The 20087-nt window shown below is 39.6% G+C and overlaps 1 protein-coding gene across 1 annotated transcript in view; it reads left to right on the forward strand.

Annotated features, from left to right (window-relative positions):
* The first annotated feature begins 18061 nt into the window (after positions 1-18061).
* Znf366 (zinc finger protein 366) overlaps positions 18062-20087 on the forward strand; it is a 72950-nt gene continuing 70924 nt past the window's right edge. Inside the window, 1 exon segment of the mRNA XM_013068495.3 lies at positions 18062-18355. The gene's annotated coding sequence lies outside the window, so the exon portion shown is untranslated.

Here is a 20087-nt window from a genome sequence, read left to right on the forward strand (position 1 = left end):
AAAAAAAAAAGATGTGGTTTTTTTAATGAAATGGAGTACTACTCAGCCATAAAGAACGAGAAACTGGAGACATTTATAGCTAAATGGATGCATATTGAGGCCATACTCTTAAGTGAAATAAATAGGACACACATGTGTAAATACCAAATAGTTTCTCTGGTGTGAGAAACTGAAAGTGTAAATAATGATTAAAATGAGTAATTGATAATGTGAAATAGGAAGAAAAGGTCCAAAGGGGTAGGGGAAGTTGAAGGGGTAGGAGAAAGGAAAGAAGGGAAGGGAAAAAGTATGAGAAAATGAAAAAAATGGAAACAAAGTCTTTGTAAATAGGGAAGGGAGGACAGGAAATGGGGAAAAAATAAGAACCAAGATATATCATGTAAAGGTACAATACCCAATGATAAATGTAAATGTATTGTATACCTAAAATGTACCAATAAAAGAATTTAAGGAAAAATAAATAAATAAATATGGTTGCCTAATCTTGCCTTTCCAGCCTCCAGAATAATAAACTTCTTTCCTTTGTAAAATTTCCAATCTCTGGTATTTTGTTATAGCAACAGAAAACAGACTAAGTCAAACAAACACTTATCTCTTAATTTCTGTGGATCAGGAATTCAGAACTGCTTAGCTGGGCAATTTGATTCAGGACCTCCTATGGAGTTGCAGCCACAAGGAGACAAGGGCTTCAGGCATCTGAAAGCTGCATTGGGCTGCATGATTTATTGTCAAGATGATTTACTCAGAGGGCTATTAGCAGGGGGCTCCATTTCTCTCCATGTGGTCCACTTCATAGGTCATTTGAGTGTTCTTGTAAAACAATAGAGCAAGCAATCCAAGGAAGAGTGAATGAGGGGGAGCCCTTAGTGCCTTTTATGACCTTGCCTCCAAAGTCCCATACTGTCACTTCTGCCTTATTCTCTCCCAGAAGAACAAATCACCAAGACCCATCCACAGCGACAGGATGTGGAATGAAGGGCCATCTCTTAAAAGACAGGCTATCACACTAAGACTATCACGTGAAGTTCCCTTCACACACATAATTTGTTTTCTTTTTAGAGAATTTTAAAACAAGTCGCAGATATAATATTATCTTCTTTTTAAGACAGATCAGATGACTGCCACTGTAGCTTTTTAAATTAATATTATCTTATGTGCTAATATCTCACTAGGTATTTTTAAAGAAAAGCAACTGTATATTTATCACATCTAACAAAACTAAGAGTAATTCTTTAATATCTTTTAAAAAGTCATTTTGCAGTACTAAAATTTTAAAATTAAGAGATTCTGCATTTTAAAAAATCAGATTTCTGTCTTATTTTTTAAAAAATAAGATTGGGTCATTCTAGGCCTATTTTCTCATATGACTGTAAACCATTTTGGATGGTTCATGACTCCAATCTGTCATGGTCCCATTACACCCTCTTGTATTACATACAGGCACTTATCTAATACATTTGTGTTACCTGCTTGGCTCATTAAGATCTAAATATAGTCTAAATGAGACTGGATGATATGGCAATGGGTCTGAAGAAGGGAGAAGCCTGACCCCTGGTATAATTTGAACCCCAGAAGACTGGGAAATGAGATATGTTGTGGGTTTCCTTAGAGAGCAGCCACCCCTCTCATCCAGATTGGGTACCATGCTATATATTCTCCAAACTCCCAGACTCCCTCCTCTGCGTGTGGACTACCATGGTAACCACTTAGGTATTCAGGCCTGATTTGTCTAGTGTATCTCTCTTTGTCTAGCAAAAAAAAAAAAAAATCCACTATCACATTAACCACTCATAAAACAGGGCCTTCTGGTCCCTAAGAAATTCTCACTAAATGATTAACCAATATACATTTTTTTGACATTATAAAACATAATGTTTTCCACTTTTAGGGACCATTCATTAGGTTTTTAATTATGTGACAAGGGGGCATGGCAAGTTTGCTCTGTGTTTAAAAATTAGGGCTCTAGGCCAAAATTTCTTGGGTTTAAGAGCTTACTTATTGGGTTATAGTGAAGAAGTGATATAATATCTCTATGACTCAGTTTTCTTCTCTATAAAAGGATGGAGGGGACTGAGGATAATAATAGCCACTACTTCACAGGACCATTGTGATATTGGGTAAATCAAGAAATGAAATGTTTACAAGTGTTGTAAAACTTGAGTATGAGAAAGATATGAGCTATTCTTATTTACTCCTAATATTATATACATAATAGGTATGTTATTAGTCCCATTTGTCAAATGAGGAAACTGGATGTATTAAAGAAACTTTTTTCAGTTACTTGTTTAAATGAGTCCTTCACATCAGCTTTCCATGCTAACAAAGAACTAGAAAGGAAGAAAGAAATGAATGTTCTCATGTTTTTGAGATTTGGGACTTGGAAGACATTGGGGCTTGGCAAGATGAAGACAATAAATCAAAGAAACAAAGGAAGTTGCAAAGCAGTTTCAGGCTGGGGACTTGGCCATCCCCCCTTCACGTTAATGAAATGGAACTCTGCGAGTCCGTGCAAAGCCTGCAGCAGGGAGGAGGGACACCTTCCCCACAGGCTCTGGAGGGGAGATGGAGCCAGGCAGCATGACTTGGGTTAGCAGGAACTAGCATGTCCAGGCTGCTGCAGAAAGTGAGAACAGCGCTCCCAACAGTTCAAAGCTCCTTGGGAACTCTGCCAGCACCTCCAAGGCATAGCCACGTCCTCAAACCAAAGTCATTTGAATTTTTAAAAGTCAATGGCTACATCCACATGAGAAGAAGTAGGTGCCAAAGGAAAGCAAACAAGGAGATGGGAATCACTGGACAGGACCCTCTTCCTGAAAAGATGAATCCTGCATCAGACTTTCGAGAAAACACTGAGTAGGGGGGCAGGAATAAACCTGGCAGCCTGTTCATTGTACAGAATGCCCCAAACTAGAAACAACTCAAACGTACATCTTTTGGAAAACAGACACAAATGCAGTGTTTTCAGAGTGAAATACTATCCAGCAATGGAGGTGAATGAAATCCAAAACACACAGCAGCAGGGATGAATCTTGCAAATACAGTATGATGTTGAGGCAAAGAAACCCAAATTGAGAAAGCACAAACCAACCCTGTTTTTTTATGTAACTTCCAATCCAGGTGATGTTTATCCCAATCAGATGTTAGAAGTCAAGGTAGTGTCCCCTTAGAAGAAGAGGCAGAAAGGGCCTGAGGGTCTTCGGTCATGTTTCTTGATCTGAGTGCTAGCCACTAAGATACATTCATTTTGAGAGGCTCATAGACTTGTACAAATAATTTTTTAGTGTACTTTTCTGAATATATATGTCAATCCTCTTCCTTCTACAACCTGGGATCAAGTTTGCCCTGGGGTGAACAGATAGCCCTAGAGTCCTGGATCTTCATAGCTGGAGACATACAAAGTAGGGTGCTTTAGAGATGTGAATCCAATTTGAGCAGAGCTCTTATATCTTGGGTGTGGGTGCCAGTTCTCAATGTTAGGGGTCATGGCCTTGGCTTTACCTTGGTATTTCTCCTTGTCCCATGATGCAGTTCTGTAGGCCTGTAGCCCTCTCTTTCCACTGAAATTATCTCTACAAAATGCTATTCAATATGGAGCTTACCTAGGAGCCAGACGCAAGGCCACCTCCACATCAACACATGGCTGCCTCAGGTGACAGCAGTACAAACATTGTTTCTTGGTTCCCCTGCTCCCAACCCAGAGGTACCGGCTCCCAGGCTGCCGTTCCACTGCTCCCAGCTGAGAGGAAGGGGCTTCTGGGTCACCTTTCCACCACTCCCAGCTCAGAGGAGGTGAGCTGCTAAGGTGCCAACAGCAAGCCCCCACCCCCCCACCCCTGGTCGAAATGAGAAGACACATAAACAAGCCTCAAAACCAAACTTCCAGATCACCTAAAGCAACCCCAAAGGGAAATGAGATGGAACACTCTTGATACTCAAAGACCTGGACTCCCTGAACTGGCAACAAAAGAGGATCTGGAAAAAATGAAATCAGAAATAATTTCTCAGATAACAGCAGAGATTGTGCTCATAGTGCAACACATGATTAATAAATGTAGAGAGGTGCTGAGGAACATGACAGAATCCCAACATAGGAAACAAATGGAATCCCTAAAACAGATGCAAACAGATTTCCAGATCAAAAACTCCATTGAAAGTCTATGCAGCAGAATGAGCCAATGTGAGGACAGAATTTCAGATATAGAAGATAAGATTGCAGTTAGTCACCAGGAAAAGAAAAATTGCTTCAAAATTTTAAGGGACCATGAGAAATCAATGCACCAGCTGCTAGATGATGCAAAGAAGAAAAACGTAAGACTGATTGGAGTCAATGAAGAAATAGGAGAGAGTGCAAATGACATAAAAAAGCTGTTCACAGGTGTAATGGCAGAAATCTTCCCAAGCAGGGTAAAAGAACTTGACATACAGATAAGTGAGGCATATGGAACTCCAAATAGCCTTGATCAAAAAAAATCTACACATAGGCATATAATTGTTAAGATTCCAGAAACCCAACAGAAGAACAAAGTTCTACAATCAGGTAGAGAAAAGAAACAAATTACATACAAAAGAAAGCCCATCAGAATCAGAGCAGACTTCTCAGTGCAAACCATCAAGGCAAGAAGAGCTGGGAGTGATGTATTCCAAGCCCTAAAGGAAAACAGCCTCCAACCCAGATTGATGTACCCTGCAAAACTATCTTTCAAAGTTGATAGAGAAATAAGATACTTTCATACAAAGAGCACCTTAGGAACTTCATGAATACCAAACCAACACTCCAAAAAATTTTAGACAATATCCTAGGAACAGACAATGAGGATCACAACCCCAGGAAGCACAGCACAATGAACCAATCAGGTGCGAAAAGAAATTAAATGTAAAACGGGAGAATCCAACAAAAAGAAAAAGTCATGCCAATGGTGTCAATATGTATGAGTTATAACTATCAATGTTAATGGTCTCAATTCATCAATCAAAAGAAATAGACTAGCAGAATGGGTCAAGAAGCAAAATCCAACAATATGCTATATACAAGAAACACACTTATTAAAAAAGAAATCCATACACTGAAAGTTAAAGGGTGGAAAACAATACTCCAAGCGACGGGAACCCCACAAAAAGCAGGAGTAGCTATCCTCTTGGCAGATCAGGTAGATTTCAAACCAACACTGATTAAGAGAGACAAAGAAGGACACTACATCCTTGTAAAGGGAACAATCCAACAGGAAGAGATGACAATCATAAATATCTATGCAACAAACACTAGTGCACCCAACTATATAAAACAAATACTAATGGACATGAAAAGTCATATATGCACTAATACAATTGTAGTGGGGGACCTCAATACTCCACTGTCACAAATAGATAGATCAACTAGACTAAAAATAAGTAATAAAATACTAGAACTCAATTGAACTCTTGAACAAATGAACTTAACAGATGTTTACAGAGTCTTCCACCCCACAAAATCAGAATACATATTCTTTTCAGCTGCACGTGGGTCGTTCTCCAAAATAGACCACATACTAGCTCATAGAACATGTTTAAGTAAGTGCAAAGGAATTGAAGTTATCCTCTGTATATTATCAGACCATATTGTGATGAAATTGGAGATCCATAGCAAAAGAAACTGCAAAAATTTCATAAACACATGGAACTTGAACAACACACTTCTGAATAACCAATGGGTCACAGAGGAAATTAAAGAAGAAATCAGACAGTTCCTTCAATTAAATGACAGTGATAATACAACATAGAAGAATCTATGGGACACAATGAAAGCAGTCTTATGAGGGAAATTCATAGCAGTAAATACTCACATTAGGAAAACAGAGCTAGCTCAGCTACACAACCTGGTGCTGAAACTCAAGCTTCTAGAAAAAGAAAAGCAGGACAAACGCAAAGCTCATACAAGGGAGGAAATTATAAAGATCAGAGCACAAATCAATTCACTGGAGACTAAGAAAATGATACAAAGAATTAATGAAGCCAAGAGTTGGTTCTTCGAAAGAATCAACAAAATTGACAAACCCTGAGCCAACTTTGTCAGAAAAAGGAAAGAAAAGGCCCAAATCCATCCAATTAGGAATGAAAAGGGTGAAATGACAACAGACCCAGCAGAAATCCAGAGGATCATCAATACCTACTTCAAGAACCTATACACCAATAAGATGGAAAACACAGAAGAAATGGACAGATTCCTAGATACATATGAATTACTAAAGTTGAACGAAAAAGAACTAAAAATTCTAAACAACCCAATATCAACCAATAAAATTGAAAACGTTAACTAAAAACTTACCACCTAAGAAAAGCCCAGGTCCTGATGGCTTCACTGCTGAATTCTACAAGACATTTGGAGAGGAACTAGTCCCACTACTGTTTAAACTCTTCAGTGAAATTGAAAGGGAAGCAATACTCCCAAATTCATTCTTGGAAGCAAGCATCGCCTTGATCCCCAAAGCAGAGAAAGACCTAACTGAAAAAGAGAACTATAAGCCAATCTCACTAATGAACATAGTTGCAAAAATCCTTAATAAGATATGGCAAATAGAATGCAGAAGATCATCAAGAAGATCACACACCCTGATCAAGTGGGATTCATCTCAGGGATGCAAGGATGGTTTATCATACACAAATCAATCAATGTAATACACTATATCAATAGAGCCGAGGACAAAAACCATATCATTATCTCCATAGACACAGAAAAAGCATTTGACAAAATGCAACAAGTATTTATGATAAAAACCCTACAAAAAATTGGAATAGATGGTCTCTACCTCAATCTGATAAAACCCACCTATGAAAAAACCAACAGCCAATATCATACTAAATGGTCAAAAACTGAAATCCTTCACACTAAAATCAGGAACAAGACAAGGATGTCCACTGTCACCACTCTTGTTCAATATAGTTTTGGAAATATTAGCCGAGGCAATTAGACAAGAGAAAGAAATACAAGGAATAAAGATAGGAAACAAAGAAGTCAAATAGTCATTATTTGCAGTTGACATGATACTCTATATAGAAGACCCCAAGAACTCCACCAAAAGTCTTCTAGACTTAATAATCAAATTCAGTCAAGTAGCTGGATACAAGGTCAACACACAAAAATCAACAGCTTTTCTGTATACGAACAACAGACTCACTGAGAGAGAAATAGGACAAACAATTCCTTTCACAATAGCATCCAAAAAACTGAAATACCTAGGAATCATCCTAACGAAAGAAATCAAAGACCTCTTCTCTGAAAACTGTAGCACTCTAAAAAGAGAGATTGAAGAGGATATCAGAAAATGGAAAGACATCCCCTGCTCCTAGGTAGGAAGGATCGATATAGCGAAAATGGCCATATTTCCAAAACTGCTATATAGATTCAATGCAATCCCAATTGAAATCCCAGCAGCATACTTCATAGACCTTGAGAAAACAAACGAAAAGTTCATTTGGAACAAGAAGAGACTCAGAATAGCAAAAGCAATTCTAGGTAACAGAGACATGGCAGGGGGTATCACAATCCCCAACCTGCAACTATACTACAAAGCTACTGTAATAAAAACCGCATGGTACTGGCAAAGAAACAGACCTGAGGACCAGTGGAACAGATTAGAAGATACTGAAACAACTCCAGACATACTCAGCCACCTAATCTTTGACAAAGGAGCCAAACACCCTCACTGGAGAAAAGATAGCCTCGTTAATAAATGGCTCTGGAAAACTTGGGTTTCAACCTGCCAAAGAGTAAAACTAGACCTATATCTCTCACCATTCACTAAACTAAGATTGAAGTGGATTAAAGATCTAAATATTAAAATAGAAATGCTGAACTGGCTGGAACAGAGGTTGGATAGAACTCTTGAAGGCACTGGTGTAGGAAAAGATTTTATGAATAAAACCTCAGTTGCCCATGAACTAGCGCAGTCAACAAGTGGGATCTCTTCTTATTAAAAAGCTTCTACACAACAAGAGAAACCACCAGCAGTGTGAAGAGACAACCTACAATATGGGAAAAAAATCTTCACCTGCTCTTCCTCAGACAAAGGCCTACTATCTCGAATCTATAAAGAACTTAATAAGATCAGACCTCCCAAATTTAAAGACCCAATCTGATAATAGGCATCTGAAATGAACAGACATTTCTTAGACAAAGAAGTAGAAATAGCAAATAAACATATGAAAAAGTGTTCAACATCACTGGTCATTCAAGAGATGCAAATGAAAACAATGCTGAGATTCTACCTTACTCCAGAAAGAATGGCTGCTATCATGAAATCAACCAATAACAAATGCTGGCGGGGCTGTAGGGAAAGAGGAACCCTGCTCCACTGCTGGTGGGAGTTTAGACTGATGCAACCACTGTGGAAACCAATTTGGAGATACCTCAAAGAACTAGGACTGGAAGTCCCATTTGACCCAGCTATTCCCCTGCTGGGTATCTTCCCCAAAGAATTAAAAAATCATACCACAGTGATATATGTCCACCCATGTTCATATTGGCACAATTTGTAATAGCTAAAACTTGGAGGCAGCCCAAATGCCCATCAACTGGAGACTGGATAAAGAAAATGTGGTTTTTAAAATAAAATGGAGTACTATTCAGCCATAAGAAATGAGAAATTAGAGATATTTATAGCTAAATGGATGCACATTGAGGAGATACTCTTTTTTTTATTCTGAATTTCTTTTATTGATACATTTTAGGTATACGGTATGTTTACATTTATCATTGAGTGTTTGTACCTGTACATGATGTATGTTGAGTCTTATTTTTTCCCCATTTCCTGTTCTCCCTTCACCCCCTCCACCCTTCCCTATTTACATAGACTTCATTTCCATTTTTTTTTCCTTTTCTCATAATTTTTCCTTTCCCTTCTTTCCTTTCCCCTTCCCCTCCCTTCACCCATACCTCTTTGGACCTTTTTTCCTATTTCAAATTATCAGTTATTCATTTTAATCATTTTAACCCTCATTTACATTTTCAGTTTCTCACACTAGAGAAACTAATCGGGATTTACACATGCGTGTCCTATTTATTTCACTTAAGAGTATGGCCTCCATATGCATCCATTTAGCTATAAATGACTCTAGTTTCTTGTTCTTTATGGCTGAGTAGTACTCCATTTTATTAAAAAAAAAAAACCCACATCTTCTTTATCCAGTGTCCAGTTGATGGGCACTTGGGCTGCTTCCAAGCTTTAGCTCTTACAAACTGTGCCGGTATAAACATGGTTGGACATATATCGCTGTGGTATGATTCTTTTAATTCTTTGGGAAAGATACCTAGCAAGAGAATAGCTGAGTCAAATGGAACCTTTACTCCTAGTTTGTTGAGGTATCTCCATACTGATTTCCACAGTGGTTGCACCAGCATGCACTCCCACCAGCAATGGAGAAGGGTTCCTTTCTCCCCACACCCCCACCAGCATTTGTTATTGGTGGATTTTTTGACAGCAGCTATTCTTTCTGGGTTAAGGTGGAATCTTAGTGTTGTTTTCATCTGCATCCCTCGAATGACCAGTGATGTTGAACATTTTTTCATATATTTGTTTGGTGCTTTTACTTCTTGTTCTGAGAAATGTCTGTTCATTTCAGATGCCCATTTTTGAATTGGGTCTTTGAATTTGGGGGGGGGGTCTGATTTTTTTCAGTTCTTTATATATTCTAGACAGTAGTCCTTTGTTTGAGATACAGCTGCTAAAAAATTTTTCCCACATTGTAAGTTGTCTGTTAGCTCTGTTGATGGTTTCTTTGGCAGTGCAGAAGCTTTTTAATACGATGAGATCCCTGTTGTTGATTCTTTCTGCTAGTTCTTGTTCTACTGAGGTTTTGTTCCTAAAGCCTTTTCCTATGCCAATGTCTTCAAGAGTTCTACCTAACTTATCTTCCAGCAAGTTTAGTGTTTCTGTTTTAATATTTAGATCTTTAATCCACTTCAATCTTAATTTAGTGAAAGGTGAGAGATATAGGTCTAGTTTTAATCTTCGGCAGGTGAAATCCAGTCTTTCCAACACCATTTATCAATTAGGCTATCTTTCCTCCAATGAGGGTGGTTGGGTCCTTTGTCAAAGATGAGGTGGCTAAGTATGTCTGGAGTTGCTTCTGCATCTTCTAATCTATTCCACTGATCCTCAGGTCTGTTCTTTTGCCAGTACCGTGCTGTTTTTATCACAGTAGCTTTGTAGTATAGTTTCAAGTTGGGGATTGTGATACCCCCTGCCATGTCTCTGTTGATTAGAATTGCTTTTGCTATCCTAGGTCTCTTTTGGTTCCAAATGAATTTTTGGATTGTTTTCTCTAGTTCTGTGAAGTATATTGTTGGAATTTCAATCAGCATTGCATTGAATCTATATAGTAGTTTTGGAAGTATGGCTATTTTCACTATAGTAGTTCTTCCTACTGAGGAGCAAGGAATGTCTTTTCATTTTCTTGTATCCTCTTTGATCTTTTTTCAGAGTGCTGTAGTTTTCGGAGTAGAGGTCTTTTGCTTCCTTTGTTAGACTGATTTCCAGATATTTCATTTTTTTGGATGCTATTGCAAAAGGAATTATTTCCCTAATTTCTCTCTCAGTGAGTCTGTTATTTGTGTACAAGAAGGCTATTTTTTTTTTTTGCGTGTAGACCTTGTATCCAGCTACTTTCCTGAATCTGTCAATTAAGTCGAGAAGTCTTTCGGCAACATTTTTTTGGATCTTCTATGTAAAGTATCATATCATCAGCAAATTATGACAGTTGAACTTCTTCCTTTCCTATCTTTATTCCTTTTATTTCTTTCTCTTTTCTAATTGCTGTGGCTAATATTTCCAGAAGTATATTGAATAGGAGTGGTGATAGTGGACATCCTTGTCTTGTTCCTGATTTTAGTGTGAAAGTTTTGAGTTTTTGACCATTTAGTATGATGTTGGCTGTTGGTTTTTCATAGACAGCCTTAATCAGGTTGAGATAAAAAACCTTCTATTCCAATTTTCTGTAGGGTTTTTATCATGAATGGGTGTTGGACTTTTTTCAAATGCCTTTTCTGCATCTATTGAGATGATCATATGGTTTTTGTCCTTGACTCTGTTAATAGAGTGTATTACACTGATTTACGAATGTTGACCCATCCTTGCATCCCTGGGACAAATCCCACTTGGTTAGGGTGTTTGATCTTCTTGATGGCCCTCTGTATTCTGTTTGCCAGTATCTTGTTGAGGGTTTTTGCATCTATGTTCATTAGGGAGATTGGCCTGTAGTTCTCTTTTTGGGTTGGGTCTTTCCCTGGTTTTGGAATCAAAGTAACACTTGCTTCCAGGATTGAATTTGGAAGCCTTGCTTCCCTTTCAATTTCCTTGATGAGTTTAAAGAGTAATGGCAATAGTTCTTCTTTAAATGTCTTGTAGAATTCAGCAGTGAAGCCATCAGGACCTGGGCTTTTCTTTGTTGGTAAATTTTTTATTACATTTTCAATTTCACTCATTGTAATTGGGGTTTTTAGAATTTCTATATCTTTTTCATTTAACTTTGGCAATTCATATATATCTAGGAATCAGTCCATTTCTTCTGTGTTTTCCATTTTATTAGAGTACAGGTTCTCGAAGTAGGTATTGATGATCCTCTGGATTTGCATTGAATCTGTTGTGACTTGACCTTTTTCATTCTTACTTGCATGGATTTGCAGCTATTCTTTCCTTTTTTTGATAAGATTGGCTAAAGGTTTGTCGATTTTATTTATTCTTTCAAAAAGTCAATTCTTTGATTCATTGATTTTTTTTGTATCATTCTCTTAGTCTCCATTGCATTGATTTCTGCTCTGATCTTTATAATTTCCTCTCTTGTACAAACTTTGGGTTTGTTATGCTCTTCTTTTTCTAGGAGCTTGAGGTTCTGCATTGGGTTATTTAACTGAGTTCTCCCTGTTTTCCTAATATGGGAATTCACTGCTATGAATTTCCCATGTAGAACTGCTTTCATTGTGTCCCACAGATGGCTGTATGTCATACTAGCATTATCATTTACTTGTAGAAACTGTTTAATTTCTTCTTTAATTTCCTCTGTGGCTCCTTGGTTGTTCGGGAGGGTGTTATTCAGTTTCCATGTGTTTGTGGGGCTTTTGCAGTTTCTTATGTTATTGATCTCCAATTTTCTTGCAATATGGTCTGATAATAAACAGGGGGTAACTTCAGTTCTTTTACATTTACTTAGACATTTCCTATGAGCTAGCATGTGGTCTATTCTGGAGAATGATCCATGTGCAGCCGAAAAGAATGTGTATTCTGATTTTGTGGGTGGAACACTCTGTAAACATCTATTAAGTCCATTTGCTCAATAACTTGGTTTAGTTCTAGAATTTCCTTGTTAATTTTTTGTCTAGATGATCTATTTGTGAAAGTGGGGTATTAAGGTCCCCCACTACAATTGTGTTAGTGCTTGTTTGGTTTTTCATGTCCATTAATATTTGTTTTGTATATCTGGGGGCATTCATATTTGGTGCATATATATTTAGGATTGTCATCTCTTCCTCTTGGACTGTTCCCTTCACAAGGATGTAGTGACTCTCTTTGTCTCTCTTAATTAGTTTTGGTTTGAAATCTACTTTGTCTGCAAATAAGATTGCTACCCCTGCTTTCTTCTGGGTTCCTGTGGTGTGGAGAACTGTTTTCCACCCTTTTACTTTCAGTCTATGAGTTTATTTTTGAGTTAAGTGTGTTTCTTGTATACAGGATATTGTTGGATTTTGCTTCTTAATCCATTCTGCCAGTCTATTTCTTTTGATTGGTGAACTGAGGCCATTAACATTGATGGTTATAATTGACAGATACTGATTCATTCTTGTCATGATGTTTTACTTTTGTTGGCTCTTTTATTTCTTTTTTTTTCCCCTTTCCCTTTAGTGTCTTACCTTGCCTGGTGGCTTCCCTCTGTTGGGCCTCATGGAGTTGTGACCTTCATTGTCTTTTTCTAGGATATTGTTTAGAATTGCATGTAGTGCTGGTTTGGTGTTCATGAAATTTCTGAGGTGTTCTTTGTCATGGAAGTATCTAATTTTCCCATCAATTTTGAAAGATGATTTTGCAGGATACAACAGTCTAGGTTGGAAGTTATTTTCTTTTAGGGCTTGAAATACTTCACTGGAGGCTCTCCTTGACTTGAGGGTTTGTGTTGAGAAGTCTGCTGTGATTCTGATGGGCTTTCCTTTGTAGGTGATTTGTTTCTTTTCTCTAACTGCTTGTAGGATTTTGTTCTTCTGCTGGGTTTCTGGGATCTTGACTATTGTATATCTAGATGTAGATTTTTTTTGATCATGGCTAGTTGGAGTTCTATATGCCTCACTTATCTGTATGTCCAATTCTCTACCTCTGTCTGGGAAGTTTTTCACTGTTACTTCTGTGAACAGTTTTTTTAAGTCAATTGTACTTTCTCCTGTTTTTTCATGGAATCCTATCAGTCTTATGTTATTCTTCTTTGCATTGTCTAGTAGCTGCTGGATTGATTTCTTGTGGTCCCTTACTAATTTTAAGAAATCTCTGTTTTCATGGCCCTTAACCATGATCCTGTCTTCTATATCTGATATTCTATCATCAGATTCCCTTAATCTGCTGTGGATAGTTTCAATGGAGTTTTTAATCTCCTGAATATCTGTTTGAATCTGTTTCATGGATTCCATTTCTTTCTTATGTTGGGCTATCATGATTTCCATTTCTTTCTTATGCTGGATATTCGTGGCTTCCAGCATGTTTCTGAGCTCATCTATTTTTTTTATCTGTTTCTGTTCTAGAGCCTCTAATCATGTCTTTCACTCTGTTCACAAACTCTGTAGATATCTGGGAGATTTTTTCTGTTTTGAATTTTTCTAGAGCCTCATTCGTCTCTTTTGTTACTTCCTGTGCTATCAGTTCAGGGTATCCAGTTGGTTGATTATCGGACTTTTCCACCTCATTTCCCCCAGGGTTTACCCTTGGTGGGGTGGAAGTCTGAGTTTGTGCCTTGCTTAAATGTCTTCTCATTTTTGTTTTTGGTACCGTCCTTCTTTTAACTCCTGGGTTGATACTTCAAAATTGCTTATTGTATGTATCTTTGTTGCTTCTAATTAGAACCCTTATGGAATGATTGCTTCTCAGTGGTGTCTTCCAGATATAGCTGGTCTTTAGGTTTTGAGTCTCTAAAGACTCTGAGGCTATCTCATTTTCATTATACTAGGAAGAACCACTGCCTAGGTCAATAACAACACCTTAGCCCAAGTGATACAATCAGCCACACTATAGCATCAAGTACATCTTAGAAAATGACATCTTGTGGTAGTTATTAATCTATCACCTCTAACTGTGTGAATTAAATCAAAATTGAGGACCAACCCAGCATATGTTTATAGTGAATAAACTCTTCAATATAACAACTTTACCCTTCAGGATGGGGAGTTAGAAGGAGTTGGGGAGGGAGGGATAGATAGGTAGAAGGATAGGGCAAGGTTAGCAGTGAGGCTAGAGGACAAAGGCAAGAGAAGGAAAAAGAGAATAATAGAAAAATAAAGAGGAAATCCAAATGAGGGCGAGAACAGGAACAAAAATGAGACAAACAATGTGGGACAGCAAAAGAGTGAGTGTAAGAGAGAGAGAAAGGAAAGAGAAAAGAAAGAAAGGGGGGAAAGGAAGGAAAAACAAAAATTTGCAAAGAGTAGGAAAAAAATTAAAGATAAGAGGGGGTAAAAAAACCCCAAACCAATAATACTAATTTTGGAAATAAAAAATAAAAATGAAAATGAAGGGCCTCCTTCAGCGTATGTCTCTTCTGTCACAATAAACAATGTGGGCAGCCCTGGGCAGATATAAGTCAATGAGTCTCAGCAAGCCAGTTACAGACCCATGAGATTCAGGCAGATTTCTGGCTGCAAGTCCCAAGTTGAGCTCCCTGTCCTCCTGTAGGGTTGAGCTCTGCAGGATTGTACTGCAGGTTCCAGCTGCCCTTCCCCTGAAGATAGTCCAGGTACCGATGGGAGGTGATGAACCCTCCAACTTACCCAGTATGGTTGCCTGGTGGTCCAGTGTGCCCTGTGTCTTTGTAGTGTGGAACCAGGTGGCAGTACAGCCAGGAGGTGGAGTGGGGGGAGGAGTCCTGCAGCCACCCGCGCTGCTACGTGGATCACTGCCAGGGGTGCGGGCTGGATGGGGTGGGTCCCCTGTAACCAGGGACCCCTCTCTGAGGCAATACTCTTAAGTGAAATAAATAGGACACACATGTGTAAATACTGAGTAGTTTCTCTAGTGTGAAAAACTGAAAGTGTAAATAAGGACTAAAAGGTATAATAGATAATGTGAAATAGGAAGAAAGGGGGCAAAGGGGAAGGGGAAATGGGAGGGGTAGGGGAAAGGAAAGAAAGGAATGGAATTAATATGAGAAAATGAAAAAATGTCAACAAAGTCTTTGTAAATTGGGAGGGATGGAGGGGTTGAAGGGAGGGCAGGGGAAGGGGGAAAGAATAAGAACCAAGAGTGATTATGTAAAGGTGCAAATTTCCAATGGTAAATGTCATTATACTGTATACCTAAAATGTGCCAGTGATTAAAATGAATAATTGATAATGCATAATAGGAAGAAAAAGTCCAAATGGGTAGGGGAACTAGGAGGGGTAGAGGAAAGGAAAGAAGGGAAAGGAAAAATTATGAGAAATGGAAAAAATGGAAACAAAGTCTTTGTAAATAGGGAAGGGTAGAGGGGGTGAAAGGAGGGCTGGGAATGGGGAAAAACTAAGAACCAAGATGCATTATGTAAAGGTACAATTCCCAATGAGAAATGTAATTGTGTTGTATACCTACAATGTACCAATAAAAGAATGTAAGGGAAAAAAAAATCTGTTCTCTTCGCTCTTAGTGACCAGGAGTGAGCAGGAGCTTGGGTGGCCTTGAAGCCAAGTGGGAGGGTCTGAGGCAGTTCAGCTGCTGACACCCAGGGGGTGATCTGACAAGTATCAGAGAGTGCCTTTTCACACAATTGGCAGTGCACAGACAGGGAAAGAGGGAGAGGCCTTGCCTGTGGTAAGCTGGGTTACACAGAAATCTGGGGGGAGCAACCAGAAGAGGCAGGGGTGGGGATCCACTGGCTAGCCCGGTAGGTGTCCTCAGGTCCCAGCTGGGTGCTCCTGTGGTGGAAAAATCAAAGCTATACAGACTGAATGGACATGCCTTGTCCAAGCTGACTCTGGGCGGGTCAGCTGGCTTGGATAAAACAACAGGGCCTCAACGTGACAGTCCCCACATTCTCACAGACTTGAAAGGGAAATCCTCTGGGCTCTTGCAGGACCCCTGGGGCCCAGCCCAGGCTGGCTGGGAGGCTGCACAGAGGAGGGACATGGGGAGGGCCGTGTGTGGTAGGTTGGCTCTTCAGGCCACCAGAGCCGCTTTCATCCTGCAAGGGTTCTGTAGCCCGAGCCTCTTCACGACTTCTTGTCCCCCCCCTTTCTCCCCAACTTGTGTCCACCCTTTCCCTGCTGCTCCCCACTCACCCACTCCTACTGACCCACTTTCTTGACCAGCATCCATGGCACGTCTGGCCCCATGGTTCTTAGGGTGTTTGGCCTGCTCCTGCTGTCCCTTTGGAAGCCACAGCTCCTACTCCTGCCCCACTCCCTTCTCCCTTGCTCTTCCCTTGCATTCTTGGGTTTTCATTCTTTTCTTTCCCATCCCTAAGAAGGCAGGATCCAGTGGAGGCCAGCAGAGGGCCAAAGCGCGGGAGCTGGGCTGAAGGTGCAAGCGAACACTGAATTTTGCCTCTGAGGTGTGTGGCTTTGGGCAAAGAACAGACACTTTTTCTGGTCATCAGTGTTCTCCTCTGTGGATGAGGACTGGTAACCCACGGCAGGAATCCAGGGGCGTGCCAGTGCTGGTGTCAGGGACAATGCAAAGAATGGGACTCTGCACTGGCTCTCACAAGTTACTGAATATCTACACCACATTTCTTCTCAGACACTTACACATAGCTACAGATACATGCTAGACAGATAGATAGATAGATAGAGAAAGGTGGGAAATAGGAGGAAAACTTGGACTAAATACTTAATGTTATAGATCCTTGTACCTAATTAAAGTCTCACATGGACACTGAATAAGAATCATGTTTTCCCTGAATTCGCTTCATTCCTTCTTGCAATTAGGTGTAGCTTTTTTTTTTTTTTTTTTTACAATTTGGTAAAATGAGGAAGGAGCTTAAAGCTGGTTTTTCTTCTGCTGCCACAGAAGTCTGTGTATCTCCTGGTTCCTGATTGTGGTGACAATGGTCATAACCAGATGAATGAAGGGCACAAAGAAATTGGAGAATTTAAACCAACTGTATTCTTAGGTACAACTATCCCTGCACAGAGCTCAGCCCATGCCTTCCGCCTGAATTCTCAGCATCCCCACCTTGGTAAAGGATGTTCTCTTCATTTTTTCACAGTATATTTTAGAAACAGATTAGCAATTGCCTTCCAGTTTTCCAGCGGTGACTACATCCATGGAGCCTTAGGAATGTAAAGGACAGGGGAATATGAACAATAGTTCTGAGATAGCTGTGCCTGGCAGTGCTGTGCAAAGAGGCTTCTTTCCCTTTTTTATCCATTAGCAAAGATGGAAGCTGGGTTTGATCTATTGCACAAAGCTCAGTGACCAGTGCATAAATCTGCTATTGGATCCTGGGAGAACTCTAAGGATCTGGAGTTAGCTGAGGAATTGAGGCAATGCTGATTTTCCAAGGGCCTAAGAGAAGGCAGAAGTCCTGGCTGAGCCATCACGATGCTCTGTCGCCCAGGCTGCAGGTTTACTTCAGTTAGCACAATGGACCCAACGTTCCCCTCCTCAGAGTCAACATGACATGATCTGTTCCCTTTTGCCTGTATCAGTTCTGCAAACCAGATATCAGAGGCTGCACACTCAGGAGAGAGAGCTTGCCTTTTTGGAACACTATTTGTTTGGACAGGACAGGCCACTAAGGCATTTTCATCTCTTTAAAGCTCCCAGGGCAGAGAGCATATTTGAAGAATTCCTTTTTTTTTTTTTTTCAAAGTTTCTTTCTTTTTTTTTACCCCTTCCAACATTTTGTTTAAGAGAAAATGAGATGTCTATCTTCTGTTTCCTTATTTTTTTTCAGGAAAGCAAAGGGTTGTTGACTTCCTCCCTCTCCCCTCCCTTCCTTCCTTCTTCCTGAAGGTACTCATCTGAGAAAAAGAGAACGAAGTATTGTTCCTGTTCTCCTTCTTAAGTCATATGAAACACTGTCCCTGCTAGTTCTTTAAGTTCCCTGCAATCTGTACACAAGAGAGAGGGAGAGAGAGGGAGAGGGACAGAGACAGAGAGAGCCAGGGACCAGGTAGAGCGGAGGGGCTGCTGCAGCCATCCAGACCCAGGAGCTGGTAAGTCACCCACGTAATCCTTTCTACTTTGTTTCCAAGTCCCTGGGATGGAGGCTACCCTGGGCGTCTTCCAACAGGTAATCCCTTACTATATGTAGTCCTTAATCGAAGGGTATGACTGATAAGTGGCCCAAATTTAAGCTTATAACTTAAAAAAATAACCAGAATACCAATGTTTTGCACATCTGAGGCTGGCAGAATAGGAAGCAGAATTGCATTAGGGTTAGAGGACACTTCGTTGTATCTGAATTTTGATACAGATAATGTGGCACAGTTAGCTGGGAGCCACTGAGGTATAGGATGGGTCCCACTGGATGGTTCACCCCTCCTCAGCACTGTGTCCTGGGAACCTTCTCAGGGTATCTGTTAAGAACTATGGTTTTCATGGGGGAGGGGGGCGGTGTTGTTGTTGCATTGTGTCTGGCTCTAGGTACTCTTCTCTTGTTCTTTTCTTTCTATTTCAAAAGAGGGCTCTTAAATTGTGACTGATATTCTGCATCACTGAAGTAGGAAGGGGAAAAAGAATAAGAATGTCAATTTGAAATAGTACTGCATGTGGGGATTTATGTATTCAGGTGCTACATATGGGCCAAATGCAAGTTTATTATTCACTGTTGATGGAAAGTATCATCTGCCACACAAAAGAGGGCAAAAATTTGGGGGCATATAGCTTTAATTTTGGAAAACAACATGCAACTAGAAATGGGAGGATTAAGATTGATTGTTTGTGTCAGTAAGAGTGAAAATCTAAGCCAGAGATACAATTAAAAAATGTTCACGCAGTGCCTGGTTTTCCAAGTGCCAAATTGGACTGAGCAAACCAGTCAAGCTTACACACCACCAGTTTCTGAAAGTCTAACATGCTTCTGTTAAATTCATCAGAAAGGGTAATGTTACCAAGAACTCATTATGGCCAGTGTGGAAGGAGCCAAGATTGTGTTATCAAAAATAGGTCAGCGAGGCCACTCTGAAAGTCTACGCATTTTTACTAATAGTAACAATTTAATTCAGAAGGTGTTGAGTGGGCTAGAGACATATATTTTGAAATATTTATTTCTATGAAATTTGCTGGTTGAGACCTCCTGGGATGTGAGGAGTATAATAAAAATAGTTGGACATTTATTTTTAAATGAATTTGGCCAGATTATGCATTCACCGCTATCAAGTAATTCATCTTTAGATGAAACCAAAGCAGCATCTTAATGAGGATGAGAAAATATGGTAGAACTAGACAGTTGCATAGGGTTTGTTCCATTTGTCAGACCTCTTTCTTCCTTCTCCTTTCTTCAAAACACTCTCCTTAGAATCACCATAAAGTGAGCAAATATAAGCGGCAGGATTAGGGTTGGGGTGCTTAAGGGTGCAAAATGATTCAAATAGCAGTGGCAAGCGGTGTTCAGCTCCCCTATCCCTACACTTGTCACCCCCTTCTCATAGATCTTTGGGTCAAAAGATAACTAGGACCAATTATCTTGTGCATTTTGTATCATTTATCAGCAACTGTGACCCCAGAAAAAATTTAGGGCTGTGATCTTGACTTGATTCTTTCGGTTTCATTTCTCCTTGACATGTGTTTAATGCTATGCCTAATTAAGACAACAGCACAGAACATGCTCTATTTTTGGTTATTGAATTAAAGCGTCAGATGCAGTGTGAAACAAATGACAACAGTCATTATGACTGAAGACAAGTAAGGCAAAAGGTGGTGAGGCTACATCCAGTGGGTGTTCAC

Source organism: Heterocephalus glaber, unplaced genomic scaffold (assembly GCF_053883595.1).
Source record: "Heterocephalus glaber isolate CG9 unplaced genomic scaffold, H.glaber_assembly_v1.0 deba00001788, whole genome shotgun sequence".
Taxonomy (NCBI): domain Eukaryota; kingdom Metazoa; phylum Chordata; class Mammalia; order Rodentia; family Bathyergidae; genus Heterocephalus; species Heterocephalus glaber.